General features: G+C 31.4%; 1 protein-coding gene across 2 annotated transcripts in view; it reads left to right on the forward strand.

Annotated features, from left to right (window-relative positions):
* LOC129938899 (DNA-binding protein D-ETS-4) overlaps positions 1–16,830 on the forward strand; it is a 75,225-nt gene that overhangs the window by 38,785 nt on the left and 19,610 nt on the right. Inside the window, exon 1 of one of the 2 annotated variants that reach the window (XM_056046722.1) lies at positions 16,509–16,808. The exons of the other annotated variant lie outside the window; for it this stretch is intronic. The gene's annotated coding sequence lies outside the window, so the exon portion shown is untranslated. Of the gene's footprint in view, positions 1–16,508; positions 16,809–16,830 lie in introns of those variants that run through there. 2 annotated transcript variants of the gene reach the window in all.

Consider the following 16,830-nt stretch of genomic DNA (forward strand, 5'->3'; position numbering starts at 1 on the left):
TCCGTTCGTGTGCTTTCTGCACTAAAATTCGTAAAAAGAGATATTTTAAAGCGTGGGGAAAAATTCTCTCACAAAAGTGCAAAACCACAAAAAAGTAAGCGAACGGGACAACTAATTTTTAACACAATTTGACTGTCAAAAAAATATATCATAGTTTCAATTCATGCTTAGAATGTATTTTTTTTTTCTAAATGAATAAATTGAGACAACATGAACTTCCAGCAACGTCATGCTTTTCCATTGCTTTTTTTAATGAAAAAAATTGATTAAATTAAAAATTGCAATCTTGTTGCTGTTCTTTGGAAAAGAATTTTTAATTTTGTAAGTGACAGCAAAAGCGAGCAGTTTATTTAATTCATTTGAAGTCCTTTTAAATTTGACACTTTTCACAAATCAGCTCAAAGTAATTTCTTGGGCTGAAATTCGTAGGTTGGATAAATATTTTACTCTCTCGTGAGCGCTCTCTTTACGAAACACTACGACATTTTTGAGTACGCAGGAACAGGATTTAGTTGAATTTCGTATTTTTAGTAAAATTAGACTGTTTTACGAAGGTACGCGAAAGGACCTATTATGAGTAATTTCTTTCGAAATGAAATATTTTGAAATTCTAGTTGTATTATCCTGGGAAAACACATCTTTCAAGGTTTTGCAAATATGAACGTATGTCAATCACTGATCTTATGTACCTTGTGTTTTACTTTTAAATTAAGAATTTGAATTATTAAAAAGTCTGGGCACATTATGAAAAATTAAAAGATATCATTTTTTCCCTCTGTCCAACTACGACAAAAAGTCAAAATGAATTATATATTATAAAGGCATAAGCTTTTTTATAAACCATAAGATTGCCTTTAATATTCAACACTTTGTTCTATAAAACTAATATCAAACGTAACATTTCCAAAGTATACAAAAGAAAAAAGTAAGGAATTAAAATAAAAAATATTCATCCAAGGAACAATCAAATCATTTTAATCAAAAATTCGTCTCAGAATGCTAATCAACATAATATACATTCAGGTAGGTACAAAAACATACACAAATATGCACAACGCGCACACATTTTTGCATCTAATTATTAGAACTCTCGGACGACGTGTAAACAAGCCTCTACTTTATACTCTCTTAATCTTCACCATACTTTTATTCAAAACAATGAAACTACCTTCGAGCGACAACGACCGTCATTGACAGTTATTTCGACTTATTTTTATTTTCTTTATTTTTATTTTTTGTTCTTTTATTATTTGTAATTGGAAATGCAACCGAAAACCAAATAAAATGGATTTAATTAGTTTTGTATCTTCTCCTTCGTTCTCGGATTAATGCTGCTTCTGCAAAGCCACTCCGAATCCACTTAGCTCATTCAAACAACAACCTTAACGTGAAAGTAATGGTAGCTGACTTTTCTCATATTTTGTGATGTCAGATCACGCTCTTCCACCGCAAAAACGTCACTTTGAACTGTCATATATTGTGACTATATAATATGATGATGAAAAGACAAACAGACAATTGGACAAAATGTCATTTTTACGTTTCTAGACTCGAGTGTTCGGACAAGCAACAAAGCATAGATAGGACGTATCGAGGTAAATTTGAAGTAAGAAAAGTCGGAAAGGGGCGAAATAGTACTTATTAGCAGCCCTACAAAAAAAATGCTTGTTTAACCTTGATTTAATGATTTTACTAAAACAAAGAATAAAAGTGAAGCCATAGTTTAAAACTTCCTAATAACAAAAACAAAATATTCTCGAAATGGTGAAGTGACGTTAACCAAAGATAATCAGAAATCTACAACAGTAAGATGTCAGTTTCGTAACTTGAAATGTTCATAGCTCATAGCTAAGTTTTTTCGAGAAAAAAAAAGTTGATTAATAATTAAGATTAACAAGTAAATATCTGTGTATAAATATTATATATACAATATACATACATAATGTATATCCTTTAATATTTTATATTTTTCAAACACTGGTTTTGACACTTCACGATTCTTTTGTGTTTTGTGTCACTGTCAAACATCTTCAGTTTGGACTAAAATAAATATTGAATTTTATCATCAAAATGCATGTTCTCTTAAGAATGCCCATCGTACTTCGTGGTAATTTGAATCTACCTACTGAGGCGGCTAATAGGTTTGAAGCCTTTCAAAATCCAGTTGGTCTAAGAATTGAAGCCGAACTTTTGGTAAATGATTCACCCTTTTAACTAAATATTGTATTCTGTGACGAAGCTCTTTTCAGATTGAATGAATACGTAAGGAAACAAAAGTTCCGTAATAGTAGTGAAGAGCAGCCAGATGCATTGTAAGAGCTACCAATATAGCCAGAAAAAGTCACTTTTTGGTGAGAATTATGTATTTCTGCAAGGATGGCGCGAATAACAAGATCTCTGCGATTTTGAGGAAATTGGAAGAGCTTCACTTGCATGATATGTTGTTGGCAACAGAACGGTCCCACATGCCACACAGCACGTGTAACAATCTACCAATTGAGATGAGACTTTGATATACTGTTAATTTGACTTTGGGCCGGTCAGTTGGTTTTTGTGAAACTATCTTAAAACTTAAATCAAAAAACATGCTTCCATTCAAGTATTAGAAGCTAACATTGAAACATTAAATGAATCCCTACAAAATAATTGAATATGACCTTTTTTGGTGTTTTATGTCAGAAAAATGCCTTAAAACCCAAATTTCCATGTTTAATAAAATTTTGTAGAGTCCCTTTTCATACATAAAATAAATTAGAGTTTTGAACATGAGTGGTGGTAGAACTAAATCCGCAATGGAAGGAAAGTCGAGTAAAGGGCCTTGCACATGAGCGCGAACAACGAATGAACGAACAAACGTGATTCTACACCTTTCAAAAAGTCAATTTCAAACAACAACACATTTAAATTATAAACCAATTGGCACTAATGTAAGGATAATAAAATTAGTATTTTGTTCTCTAAAATAAGAAAATTTTGTAAAAACAATGTGGTAGTAACTAATTGCACTGAGGTTGCTAAGGATTGTCAAACTCTATTCGCGTTCCACATACCATCCACACTGTAACGAATAAATTGTTCTCGCCCAACTTAACCTCAAAATTTCACCACTCTTGTTTTGTTTTTGTGTTAAAATCATGGCTGATGAAAATATGCAGAAAAGGGTAATTCAATTCGTCGCTGTCTGCGACTAGAAATAAAGCCCATGTGAAAGAAAAGTCAAAATATGCGAATATCCACACTTCGCAGTTCGTAGCTCGAGTGAAAGATGCTTAAAGTACTATTCACATGAGCACGACCAACGAATGAACAAATATTCATCGATTTTGACATTTCTTACACATCAAAAAAATCAAATGGGGTGGCGCAACAGTCCGTTGTGAACCAGGGCCTAGTGACTTACAACTCTCAACCATTCCTGTGTGCGAGTACTGTTGTCAGGAATGGAAAGGACCTACAATTTAAGGCCGAATCCGAACGGCTAGTTTGAGAAAGCACTTTTTCATGACAAGAATTACTCTTGAAGGATTTGTCAATTCCTCGCAAGAGGCAGTACCCGCGAAAATTATTTTTTATAAATTAAGGTGGCACAGGCAAGGATTGAACCCAAGACCCCTTGCATGACAGTCCAACGCACTAACCATCATGCTACGGGTACTACACATGAGAGTTTTTAATTCGTCGCTAACGAACCAAAACAAGAATGATTTTTTTAGGTTAAGTACGCGCGATTATTTTATTCCTTGCGAGTTTGGATAAAGTGGAACGCGAATAAAGTTTGACAGTTCGTATCAACTACAATTTTTTTCGCGACGAATATATTTGTTTTATTAAATTTATTAATATATGATATTGAAAAGTAAAAGTATGCATCATAAATCAAATAGAAACTATATTGCTATCATTTGTTAATAATTTGAGTGGAAATATGTCTTCAAACGTTTATAAACTCACATTTTGTAATGCATTCGTTGGTCATTGTCGCACTCATGTGAATACTCCTTAAGAGATTATTTTACAGCGGAAAATGTTGAATGTTTTATAGAAATCTGTTTTCCTGCTCAGCTTAGTAAATGTCAGTTAGACGCTATTATTGTTATTAATGACATTTTGTCTACGGTATAAGACGTAACCCTTCGTTTATTATTTCGGTAATGTGATTTTTAAATACTATAAGGTTCTTTTTTAATGGTATAGTATTTAAGCAGCTGTCAACATTGACATTTGACATTCCACAAGTTAAAATTACATTTATATTAAATATGGAACGATTTGCCTCAGTTGTTAAGATAATTTTTGACAGTTGTTCTTCAAGGAGTAAAAACTCACCTTGTCATCAAATCAATTTATGCCTTACCCAACTGTCATTTTTTTCCATTTAGTGAGTCATATACCTTCGAACTAAAATTTGTAAATCCGTCCCTGAACAATATATGTATCAACAAATCCACCATCATGCATGATGCGTAGTGTGGATTGACTAAATTTATGGTTTACACATAATATTTCGCAAGCAAGGGCCGCCATGTTTGCGCCACCATGAATATTCAATGTAATTCAACAGCGCACCGCAGAATTGTTGTGTGTGAGGGCATTTCGTGTGATAGCCAGAGTTTTGAAAGAAAGAATATTTTTCCATAATGCACTAACAGCAGGGGCGGTGGAGGTGGCAGTGGCGGCGCATGATGGCGCAGTAATATGTATGATGGTGGCGCGGTGGCATGGCGTGGCCGTGGTGGCCCGGCGACGACGACGATGACAATTGTGTTTTACAGAGAGTGCATCCATTGATATGTCTTCTGTGGTTATTTGAATGTAGGTATATGTTTGTAAAAACTTTCATAATTTTTCTTGGAAATATGAACGAAACGAAGTCGACGGACGACGACTACGGCAATGACTACTGACACACGAAGTGACAATTCTTCAGATTCGTTTTTGTTAGTTTTGTTTCTTCTTGATTTTATTTTGCATTTGTCATTATGACAGCTCAACACGTTGCATATTTTGTATGCAAATTGTATTGTGTATTTTTATATTTTCATTTCAAATGCGTTTATGTTGTGAATAGTAATAGAGAGTGGTCATTGGTCATGCATTATTTTTCTTTTTGCGGTTTTTTCTGCAATGAATATTATAAAGTTCATTGAACATTTTGTTACGCAAGAGATGAGCAAAACAGGCAGAAGTAACAATTCGTCTTGAAGTTTATGGTATATTAGTTTTGTTTGTTCATTTTTTTCAATAGAAAGAAATGCGTTAAATTTAATTTGATTTCTATGCCTAATTTGGAACTTGTTTCTTTCATTTTTATTAATCACAAACATAGTTCCCACGTCAATTCGGTAGAAGTATCATCAACTTGACAGGTATACTATTTTGTTTGTTTTTTTTTTTTCTGAAAAAAGAAATATTTATTTAAAAAAAAAAGAAAAAACTAGTTTGTTGATATTTTAATATGTAAGGTTGTACTGTTAACAAGTTTCTTACTTGTTTTTTTTGTCTTACTTAAAAAACTTCTGAAACCACATAAAACTGCTGTCAAGATAAGTTGCTATGTAGAATGTTTTTATTGTTATTAAGTAGTAAAATGTCAAGTTTAAGAGGTTTCATTTTGATATTAAAAAAACGAATAATTTTTAAGAGGAAGTTATTTAATTAATTAATGGCAAATGATATCAGCCAAGTAGTACCCCGCCCATCATGACTACAGTTGCAGTAGGTGGCTGTATGTCCCCGATAACCTCAAGGATTGCAAATTCAATGTTCAAAAAAGGCTAAAGTGTAGTAACCGTGGCGAGATAGTTAGTGCTTTGGAAAATCCCTTAAAAAAAATGGATCCAACCCGTCAAATTTCCGTTCGATAAGTCTTCTTCCGAGCATCAGCAAAATTTTCGAAAAGATCATCAATAGGGCTTTGACAAAGTGGGCTGCGGACAACAAAATAATTCCGGTTAAACAGTGCAAGTTCAAGGCGGGCCATTCCAAAATTGAGGCTGTATCCAAACTCTCTTCTGATATTCAATGCAATAAATCAAAACAACAATGCACAGGTGCTGTTCTGGTTGATTTGGAAAAGACTTTTGACTCGGTTTGGATGGAAGGTCTTTATCTAAAACTGAGCAGTCTTGACATAAGCAAACCATTCTTATATAGTATACTTAATGATATGTTTAACGATAGAAAGTTTGTTGTCAAGAATGGCAATGTAACTTCTGCCACAACATTCATAATTAAGTATGGTCCTCAACAGGGACCCGTGAATTCGCAGATTCCCTTCAGAATTTACACCAGCTATCTGATAGGTAGTCTTACTATAGCAACTGCATACGCCAACAATATAATTGCGTACAGAACGGTCCGAAAGGTTGAGGTTATTAAAATTTCCTTGCAGCGTGGTTTCGATAAGATTCAGCGATATTGAGACGACTGGAAAATGAAAATAAATGTCCAGAAGTCAGAGACAATTCTGATCCGGACTCAGTTTACTAGGGCCACGAGGGATACGTGCAAGGTGGTCACGGGCAGCTATTAAAGAGAAAAAGTATAGTGAATTACCTCGGTATCTGGAAAGATCAGTTTTTATATTTTGACAGACATATAAATGCTGATCTAACTAGGGCCATAGGATCCTTCGCTCTGACGAAACTGCTGTTTAACAGCAGTTAACTTGACCATAGAGTGAAGTTAATTTGCTACATATCACGGCCGATGATCGGTTATGGTTGTCCTGTGTGGTTCAACGTTGCCCTTTTCCAGATGGAGAAGTTTTGGGTGTTCGAGCAGCAGTGTTTACGACGCAGTACTGTCTGACAACAAACAGCCGAATCTTGCTACGTTCATTACTATTCTAATGAGATTCTATCTACAGAACTTGAATCAATAGAAATTACAATTTCTTGATAAAACTCCTTCGAGGTGATATTGCAAGAGACATATATGTCTTCGGCCAACAATTTAATTTTCAAGCGTTCTGTTCGAACAACCAGAATTACGTAAGCGGCCTTGAGCGGCTTTATACCACCAAAAGCATTCATCTTCTTAGATGGATAGATTGGCAGTTTTGTTAATCTAACACGTCAGACGAAGAACCGTGGTTAGGTGACTCCTATAAAATCGGGACGTAATGGCACAAGACGGAGTAGAGCTTCTTCGGTTTAGTAAGGCTGTGTCTGAACGGGACCGAATTAATAGGGTGAAGCAGGAGAACCAGTTTTGGTGGCTTCGATTGGAATTTGATAGTGGATAGTCGACTTTCAAACATGTTTTATAGTTTTACGGTTAAGTTATAAGTAGAATAGGGATGTTAGCAAAAAAATGTCCTTAGGACTGTCGTTCCAGAGGCCTTGGTTTCAAACCCTGCTTGTGCCATCTAAAGTTTTTTTTCACGAGTACTTCCTATTGAAAGGAATTGTAAAATCCTCCAAAAGTAATTCTTGTCTTAGTTCTCAAAGTACTGCTGAGCCACATTATTTATTTATCTTTAACTTAAAAAGACTATGAAGCTTTCGAATAGACTTTATTGACGTGGTCTCAAAGAAAATAGTTTAAAGGTGTTCAATTATAAGATTTTGGTGCAATGTGATGACCTCAAGATATAATACGATCAAAATACTTTTTTTTGCAAAACTGTGAACTTTCACTGAAAAATTTTAATCATTTTTATATTGTATTTTAGTTTTTAGTATAAAACAATTGAAGTGTAGCGTTTGGTGAAGCACTCTCCACATTCGTTATGTACGGCTGAAAAAAGAATCTCTATAGATACCTATCGTTACATTTAAAATTAAACTTAAACATTAACTGCATGGAATTTTTACAAGTGTGAGCATTACTACCCAATATTTCGAGGAAGAGGTGGTGAGGATTCAAACGTCTTGTTTAAATAAACGTAAATGTTGTATTGCTGATTGTTTTACGTGTTTTCCTATTCACCAGTAATTATCTGCTCCCTTTTTGAACATAGTTCTGTTCAATATTATTGCCACCGCATTATCTTCTTAATCCGTTAACATTGTATATTTTTTCAAATTAAGACCGAAATGGTGAGAACTGACTTCTAGACTTCTGGTTTTCAACCAGTAAGTGTCTTCAAACTAGCTCGGTCCATAGGTATTTTTCTTAATGTTAAGTTGCTTGAGTTCCAATTTCATTGATTTTTAAATCCTTCCCTGTTGTCTCTCTAGAAGTTAAATTGAAAGATTATTTGATTTAAAGCACCGCTGTACATTTATTTTAAATGATATAGTCATTTCAATTCCTAAATTATAAAATTTTGGTGCAAAGGGGCGTACGTCGTGGTACATCTCTTAAAACTTACAATAATAGTTAACACCATTCCATTCATAAATCACCCCAAAAATCAACCCAAAAATTTGACTTAAAATGTGGTAGCATTATTGTTTAAAGTCTTACTTAAGCTCCTCAATAGCAATTAAGTACTCTTCTAAGACCCAATATTTTAGAATATTATATTGATGTAAATGAAATTAATCTAACCGACTCACACGCACGATACTTCCTTTTTTAACAAACTTCTTGATTCATTCAAATAATTGCTTTGATTTTGTATATTTTACCTTTTATATTCATATTTTATGAAAGTACATTATTCGTTTTAACTTATTTCTAATCCCATTAATTTTTTTATCGATCGATTCCACATTTCCTCATCAGATCATCATTTTTTTCAATGAAAGTTCTTGCCTCAGCTCTTTCGTTCAAGAGCAAACTTCAAATTTAATTTTTATAAGTTAAACAAACAAACGCCACTTGTTAAGTTTTTTTCTTACCTTTGAGAGTAAATAATTGAAAGTATCTGTTTTGGTTTGTTAACATCTATTAGTCAGAACTAGTCTAACAAAAATATCTTCTCTAAAGCAAACCCAAAATAATGTAGAAAAATCTGTAGATAAACAAAACTACGTAATCTCTAATTTTGCCTGTTTAGTATTCAAAAGAGTACCCAAATTCATCTGTACATCAATAAGTAAGATATCTTTTTTTAAATTTTATTTTAGTATTTATTACGTGTGACTCCTGCAATTGAAAGTCTATCTAAACGAGCACATAATATAATGTGTCAGACATGTTTCTATTGTCTCTATATAGATGTAGACACAATTAAAATTGTTAAAAGATCAAGATAGAATATTGATTCTATAAAAATAAAATCTTACATTCAACAAAAATTAGATCATGTTGGGATTTCCTATGAATTTATGGTTAAAAATAAATTTCAATTGATTGATTTTCTTTGCACTCCCCTCTTACTTCTCTTTCTTTAGTGATTTATAACTATTTTAAGATTTAATTGCAAATGGGGTTACCTACCTACTTATTTATCTAATGACGACATTTTACAAACAATTGTTATTAGAAGGCGAATAATTGTAATTAAGTCTAACCACTTAAGAACGGATGCAGCAGACCTTAAGTAATAAAAAAAGACAAATCAATTACACGAGTAGACTAATAGTTCGATATTCTTCGATATAACTTGTCGACATGAGATCAAGGGATATATGTACACATGTCACGACGGGATGTCACAAATCATACTCGTTCGTGTGGAACATGTGAACATGGAAAATATTTGCAAAACTGGATTTTTTTTCTACACAATACAATTTTTATTGTCTTTAACACCCCTCAGATAGTTGAATTAGATTTTATGTTCCTTTTAGAGCTTATGCAGATATTTAAAGTTTTAATTGTTAATAATAATGGGAATTCCATGTGACGACGAGCGATGGTGGTTGAGCCTTTGTGCCTCGTAATGAATTTATTGAAACGGATTTTGTTTACATTTTTGGTTTAGCCCATAGAATCGGATATTTGACATCTGATATCAAAATTATTGACAATACAATAGAAAACATACATTTATTCAAATATGAATAGAACTATTATAAATGTATGTTAAGCGAGATATCTTACCTACGTCAATGGAGTTGGAACTTGTTTTATTTTGTGAAGATAATATTTATCTTAAAATTTAAGCAAGGTCAACATTTATTATTGTGGTTTTATAAATTGTTCTTTAGAACCACACCTATTCTTTGATTACTTAATTTCTACTTTATTTAAATTTTATCTCAAATGCTTCTAATTGCTCGATTTTAAACTTAAACAAAATAAAAAAAAACAAAAATGGCTTAAATTAAGGCATGTATCATTAGGTTCCAAAACAAAAGGTTTCAACAAGGTTATGGGCGACTTTCTAAGGAGAAATATTTATGGTCATTCACTCATCATGATTCAACAAGATTAGTCCTTGAATTTAATTTTTTTTCTAAGAACCCATTTTTCAGAGCTTGATGAGTTGTTGGTGCATGACTAGCTTTTAGTAGAGGACTTCTTATTTACTTGGAAATTTTCTTTTCCAACATAATTATGTCATGAGCCGGAAAAGCTTTATCTGGCTGCTGGAATTACTGACTTAGATAATAACCTTCTCCGAAGGGTTATAGTAGGTTAACTTAAGCCTTTGAAATCGATACAAAAGTTTCAGATTTTAATTTACATATTGTAGATCTATCCAAATTAGAAGGTTTCCAAATCGATATTCTTCTTCTTAAATAACACGAAGGAGTCTAATGATCGTTTCAGAGTTTGTTTTTTATTTTAACAACCTTAAGGGATTAGACTTCACTTAACATGTTTAAAAATAAGAAAAATTTTAATTTGAGAAAAGACATCGAGCTTTAATGGCCTTAAGATTATATAAGTATAGGATTCCACATAATTGATATGCGCCTGAAAAAAGAATCTCTAAACTTAAAGATTCGTCCAAAATTGAGCACTAGAGTTTAATGAAAACACTGACTTGGAATTTCTAGTAGCTCGTTATATGACAGAATTTAGTGAGGGGTAGAGAATGGAAATACTTTTTGCTAACATTTAAATTAAATGAAATTGTGTTGCGCAGCCTAGTGACTTGCAACTCTCAACCATTCCTGTGTGCGAGTACTGTTGTCAGGAATGCCAACATTGCTTATCTAAATATTTCACATAAATGCAATATTTATTAATTTCGGAATTGTAGAATTAGACTCAATTATTTTCGTCTATTTGCCTTTGATCATATTTAAATTCTATGTTTAAAAAAAAAGATGCGTACTTTTTAGAGAAATTAAATTCATTGAAAAAAAAAAGTATGTAATTTAGAATAAAAAAACAACATAATACAAAAAAAATTATAAATTGGCCAAAAATTGAAATATCTCAGCAATAACCCGGTTTAACTTAACTTAACTTAACCTCAAGACAATGTTCCGGATTCATTTAACGTATTACAAATTTCAAATAAATCTGCCTCTGCTGATAAAGTAACCGCTGCTGCTGTTGATGTTCCTGAAAGTATTGTTCAAGATAATGCTGTTTCATCAGTTCCTCAAAGAACGCTTAGTAAAAGTATTGACAGTTTATCTTATTATTACCAAAATGTTGGTGGGCTTAAAATAGATTAGATGATATATTTCTTGATTTTTCTTCTTTAATTTATGACATTATAATTTTAACAGAAACTTGGTTATCTGATAATCATTTAACAACTGAATGTTTTCCAAATAATTATACTGTTTTTAGAAAAGATAGGTGTTATTTAAAGACAGGTATGGAAAGAAGTGCCACTCTGGCATGAAGGCTAGTTGAATTAGTATTAAACTCTACTATTTCAGACCTTAATATTGATCAAATTATTGTTTGTATAAAAACAGGTGAGTCTGAATTATTTGTTTTTGTAAGCTATATTCCTCCAAAAAATTTAAAATATTATAATATTCATTTAAATAACTCAAAATCAATTTTAGAAAATCTTAAATTTTCACAACATGTATTATTTACAGGAGATTTTAACCTTAGTAATGTTGAATGGACGTTTGATTACGAAGACAAGTGTTTAATTCCCTTTAATGTTTCAACTAAAATAGAATGTACAGTCATAAACTTTTTTGGTCAACATAATTTTATCCAAATCAATTCGCAGTATAATAGTCTCAATCGAATTCTTGATTTGTTGAGAATTATTTTCATATTTGTATTGATAAGTGTAATTTTAAAGTTATTGCAAATTCATCTGAATATAGCGTGTACTCTAGTTTTGTAAGCGTTTTGATGGGGCAGTTAATAGATTTGTGCCAAAAAAACATTTTGAAAATAATTCTTGTCCTATCTGGTATAATTGGAGGTTGACCCTTCTCAAAAACAGAGAAAGTAAGGCATACAAATTATATAAACTTCGCACAAACTATCTAAATCTTCAAGCAGAATGCGATATTCTCAATAAATTCTTGTATCGAAATTACATTTTTTCTATAGAATGTTATCTCAAATTAAATGCCAATCGATTTTGGAATAAGGTATCAACATACAATTACTAGTGATTTACCTACAATTTGTAATTTATTCGTTGACTATTTTCAATCGGTTTACACTTTAGATACTCCCCCTATCCACAAACTACCTTATATGGTCAATATAGGTTCTTTAGTGTTTAGTCCTTTTGAAGTTGAAGAGGTTTTTTTCTAAATTGGATGCTAATAAAAGTGAAGGGCCTGATAAGATTCCTGCTATTTTGTAAAGACAAATTTGGTATTGCAATAGCTCAACCTCTTTTTAATCTTTCAATAGCCAAAGGGCAATTTTAGGATTGCTGTAAGGTTTCATTCTTATCGCCAATTTTCAAATCGAGCTCGAAGCAGGATGTCCCATTTGTAAAATTTCTTGTATTCCAAAAGTATTTGAAAAGTTAGTATGCAACAGGTTAACTGTGTTATTTCAAAACCATATTTTGGTTTCTCAACATGGGTTTGTAGCAAAGAAATCAACCGCAACAAACTAAGCATTAATAAACAATAACATTATTACAAATATGGAAAAAGGTTTGCAAACAGATGTTATTTTTACAGATTTTGCAAAGGCATTTGACAGAGTTTACCATCAAATCCTAATTAACAAACTCACTTCTCTAGGTATTCACTCTTCCCTACTAAAAGGGCTTAAATCATATTTAGCTGGTAGAATCCAAATAGTAAAAGTTGATAGCTCGCTCTCGAAATATATCTCGGTCTCATATGGTGTTCCACAAGGAAGCCATTTGGGTTCATTATTATTCTTGTTGTTTGTAAATGATATGCCTGATATTTTAAACAATTCAAACTGCCTTCTTTACGCGACGATCGCAAATTTTAACATAAGATTTCTTTTCAAGCTGACTGTGTTTTTCTTTTGGAATATCTGTTAAGGCTTGATAATTGGTGCAAGCTAAATCACTTAATATTAAATGCTTCTAAATATCAAGTCTTGTCGTGTATTCGAAATTCTAATCCCATAGTGTTTGATTATACTATCAATCATGCAAATTAAGAGCGTGTAAGAAAGAAGGATCTAGGAGTAATCTTAGATACAAAACTTTTCTTCTTACCGCACTATGATTATATCATAAGCAGAGCAAAACAAATGCTTGATTTCTTAAAAAGAAACACCAAGGAATTCTCAGATTCATATGCCTTAAAATCTCTGTACAATTCACTGGTAAGGTCAGTTTTTGAATACTGTAGCATCATTTGGAACCCCTATTACAATAATTCAATAAACAGAATTGAAAAAGATCAGAAATATTTTACAAGGTACGCATTTTATAAGCTAAACTGGAGGATTGCAATCTCTTTATGATCGTAGGGCTTATTTTTCAGTAATATTTTTAAAAGACATCGTAACATTTCATATCAACTATCTTCCTCTACTAGTTAATTGTGTAAATGCACCCTCTAGAACTACACGATAACGGTTTCATTTTTATGAGCAGTTTCATCGTACAAATTATTGCAGCAATGAACCCATTACGCGTTGCACAAGAGAAGTGAATTTAATTTGCAATAGGATTGTTTTTAATCATCATTTTAATCATTTTAATGATATGTTTGAAATAATACTTAAACTGTAACCTCCTAAACAATTTCAAGACTTAATTTTTTATTAGTATCTAGTCTATGAGATTAATCTGATTGATGAAATTAACTAAACTAAACATCTTATTGCAGAACCTTATGCTACTAACCACATTTAATTCTGCAACTACAAAGTTTCAGCAACTCAATCTCATCTGCAAAATCAAAAACGTTAGAATGGTTCACTAAAACACTAAAATACTTTATCCAAAAGTTTTGTCTATTTTTACATTTTAAACAACTAATATTCTTCGATAACGTCTTGCCTTGAAAGGAATCACTTCGATGGTGATTTCTTCATTTTTTTTCCATCAAATCATAAAAACCCTGATGAAAAAATTACTTTAAAATAATATTAAAACCACTTTAAGAATGAATTACAATTTTTCAAAATCAATCTTTGAACTTAATGAAATTACTCATCACACACAAATCACCCAGAAGAATATTCGGAGAGATCCAAGAAAAATACAAAGAACAATTTACTTTTTCCCTGCCATTTAATAAATTATAATTTTTAAAATGCCAATAATAACTATTAAGTATTATTATTAATATCTTTACTATACACATTTCATCTCTATGATGAATCAGTACAATCTCAAAGTAAATTTTAATCAAAATCTTATGTGAATCATCATCAATAAATAATAATACATATAATCGACATCTACAATAAGGTTAATTAACTCATTTAACTCATTTATAGAAATACCATCGCTCAGCATCACAGCAGCAACGCTCAGAATAACCTTCGACTATAAATTGCATTTTAAACAAAACCACATACTAACCATAAATGCGTTTATAAAATGCGTTGTCATATGTGGATATATAATATAATTATAATGGGGAATAAGAAAATAAAAAATTCCTAGAATTTCAATTCTTCGAACTTAAGAGTTCAACATTTTTCCCAATGATTTTCTAAACACGGAAACTGTCACATTTCTGCCTAGATAAAAATTAACTTTTTCCTATGACATATTTATGCTATAAATCAATCATGAACTTAATGCAAGGAAAAGTTAAATTCTTTCCAATCAACTACTTTAAAAGTTGTATTACTTAGCAAATGAAACAAAAGAGCTGAGGTACAAACTCGATTTAAGAAAAATAATGCGACTATTTTGTACTAATTTAAATAATTGTTTAAATTAAACTTTACTTCAATGGAATTTTAACTTTTGTTTATCTTTTTGACATTTTGTCTACTACTTTGTCTATAAAAACCAACTGTGTGTAAGAAATCAAATGAAAAAAAGCTCAAAAACAGTTAATTTATAAGAAATAAATAGAAAAAAAAAGTGTGCAAAATATTGTCATGAATTATTCATGACATTTCAATAAACAGATATAAGAAAAAATAAATTAAATAAAATGAAATTGGCTTAAAGAATCATCAACATCATCATCATAAGAAATAAAAAATAAAGAAAATAAAATTATATCTTCAACCTCAATCAAACTCGTCTCAATCATCGTTATACCGTCATAGAATATAACAGCAGCAGCAATAACATGAAGAATAATTCAAATTCAAGTAACGTATATTATTCGCTTTTTATTATAGATAGATAGATATGAATTTGCGATCTGTTCTATGACACAAAAAAGCTTCTAAGTCATCAATACCTCGACAACGACGACGACGACGACGGGAACGAATGTACAGAGAGCGGGGCCTATGCATAAGCCCACCACGTACAATTTATCCAATAATCGTGACATGCTACTAGTTAATAAGATAAAATTAAAAGAATACAAAAATTTTAAATTAAAAATAAAAATACTTAACACCAACACACCACCAACAGAAAATCCATAAGATACATTTTTGCAGATTTGTTTTATTGTATTCTTATTGGTTCTTTTTTTTTTCTTTTTCTTGTTGTTGCTTAATTCTACTTTAAAAAATAAAAATTACAAACAAAAATAGAATCTTAATTCTTAAACACTCAGAGTTCAGCGTTGTCTACTTAATACTATTGAAGTGTTTGTATTAAATTTCAAGTTTTAAAATCAGAAAAATATGAGTAATATTAACAAATGTTAATGATTCAATATTTTTACAATTTTCTATTCCTTTTTCAAATGGGGATCAGAGATTTTCTCATGAACTTTAAAATGTTATAGTTCTCACCTACTTGATTAGTCATTTCATTAAGTTTAACATTCGGCGAGTGTGGCAAAAATCAAAACACTCAAGTTTAGTTTTCCATGTCTTTTAGCTAAAACAAAAATTTGTGATTTATGATACAAAATTATGTACTATATTCATTGGAAGGTAGCACTGGTAATTAGGCATGAATAGCATGCAAAACTTCGCAACAAACCAACCGATCAACACCAATGACGACGACGACGAACGATGAACGACGCCAACGATTGAGAATAAAACATGAACAACCGGTGAGCTGGGAAATTCCCAAAAGCAAATGGATTGGATATGTAGAGAATTAGATGGGGATAGATAGATTGGTACCGAAACCAACAAAACCAACCTATAACAAAGTATTGTATATCTCACTGGCAGATATTATTAGGTGTAACCTAAAGCTTTATTTTTAATGTCCCGCGAGAGTTTGAAAGGTTCAGAGTACTTAGCGTTGCGGTTGTGTGGTGTTTCGCGCGGAGTTAAATATATTTTTATTCTCTAAATCTAAAAGAAATAACAACAACAAAAAAAACATCAATTCTGTGATTTTTAAAATTTTTATTTTAACTTTAAATTGAGTTTTTTTCCGTTTTGAAAATAAAATAAAAATAAGAGTGGGGATAAAAGAACTATGCTAAGCCTGATGTGATATTTTATTCTAACAGAATCCAACGAAAACAAAAATAGAAAAATACGAAATAGTAAGTTGGGATCATAATTTCA

Source organism: Eupeodes corollae, chromosome 1, assembly GCF_945859685.1.
Source record: "Eupeodes corollae chromosome 1, idEupCoro1.1, whole genome shotgun sequence".
NCBI lineage: Eukaryota > Metazoa > Arthropoda > Insecta > Diptera > Syrphidae > Eupeodes > Eupeodes corollae.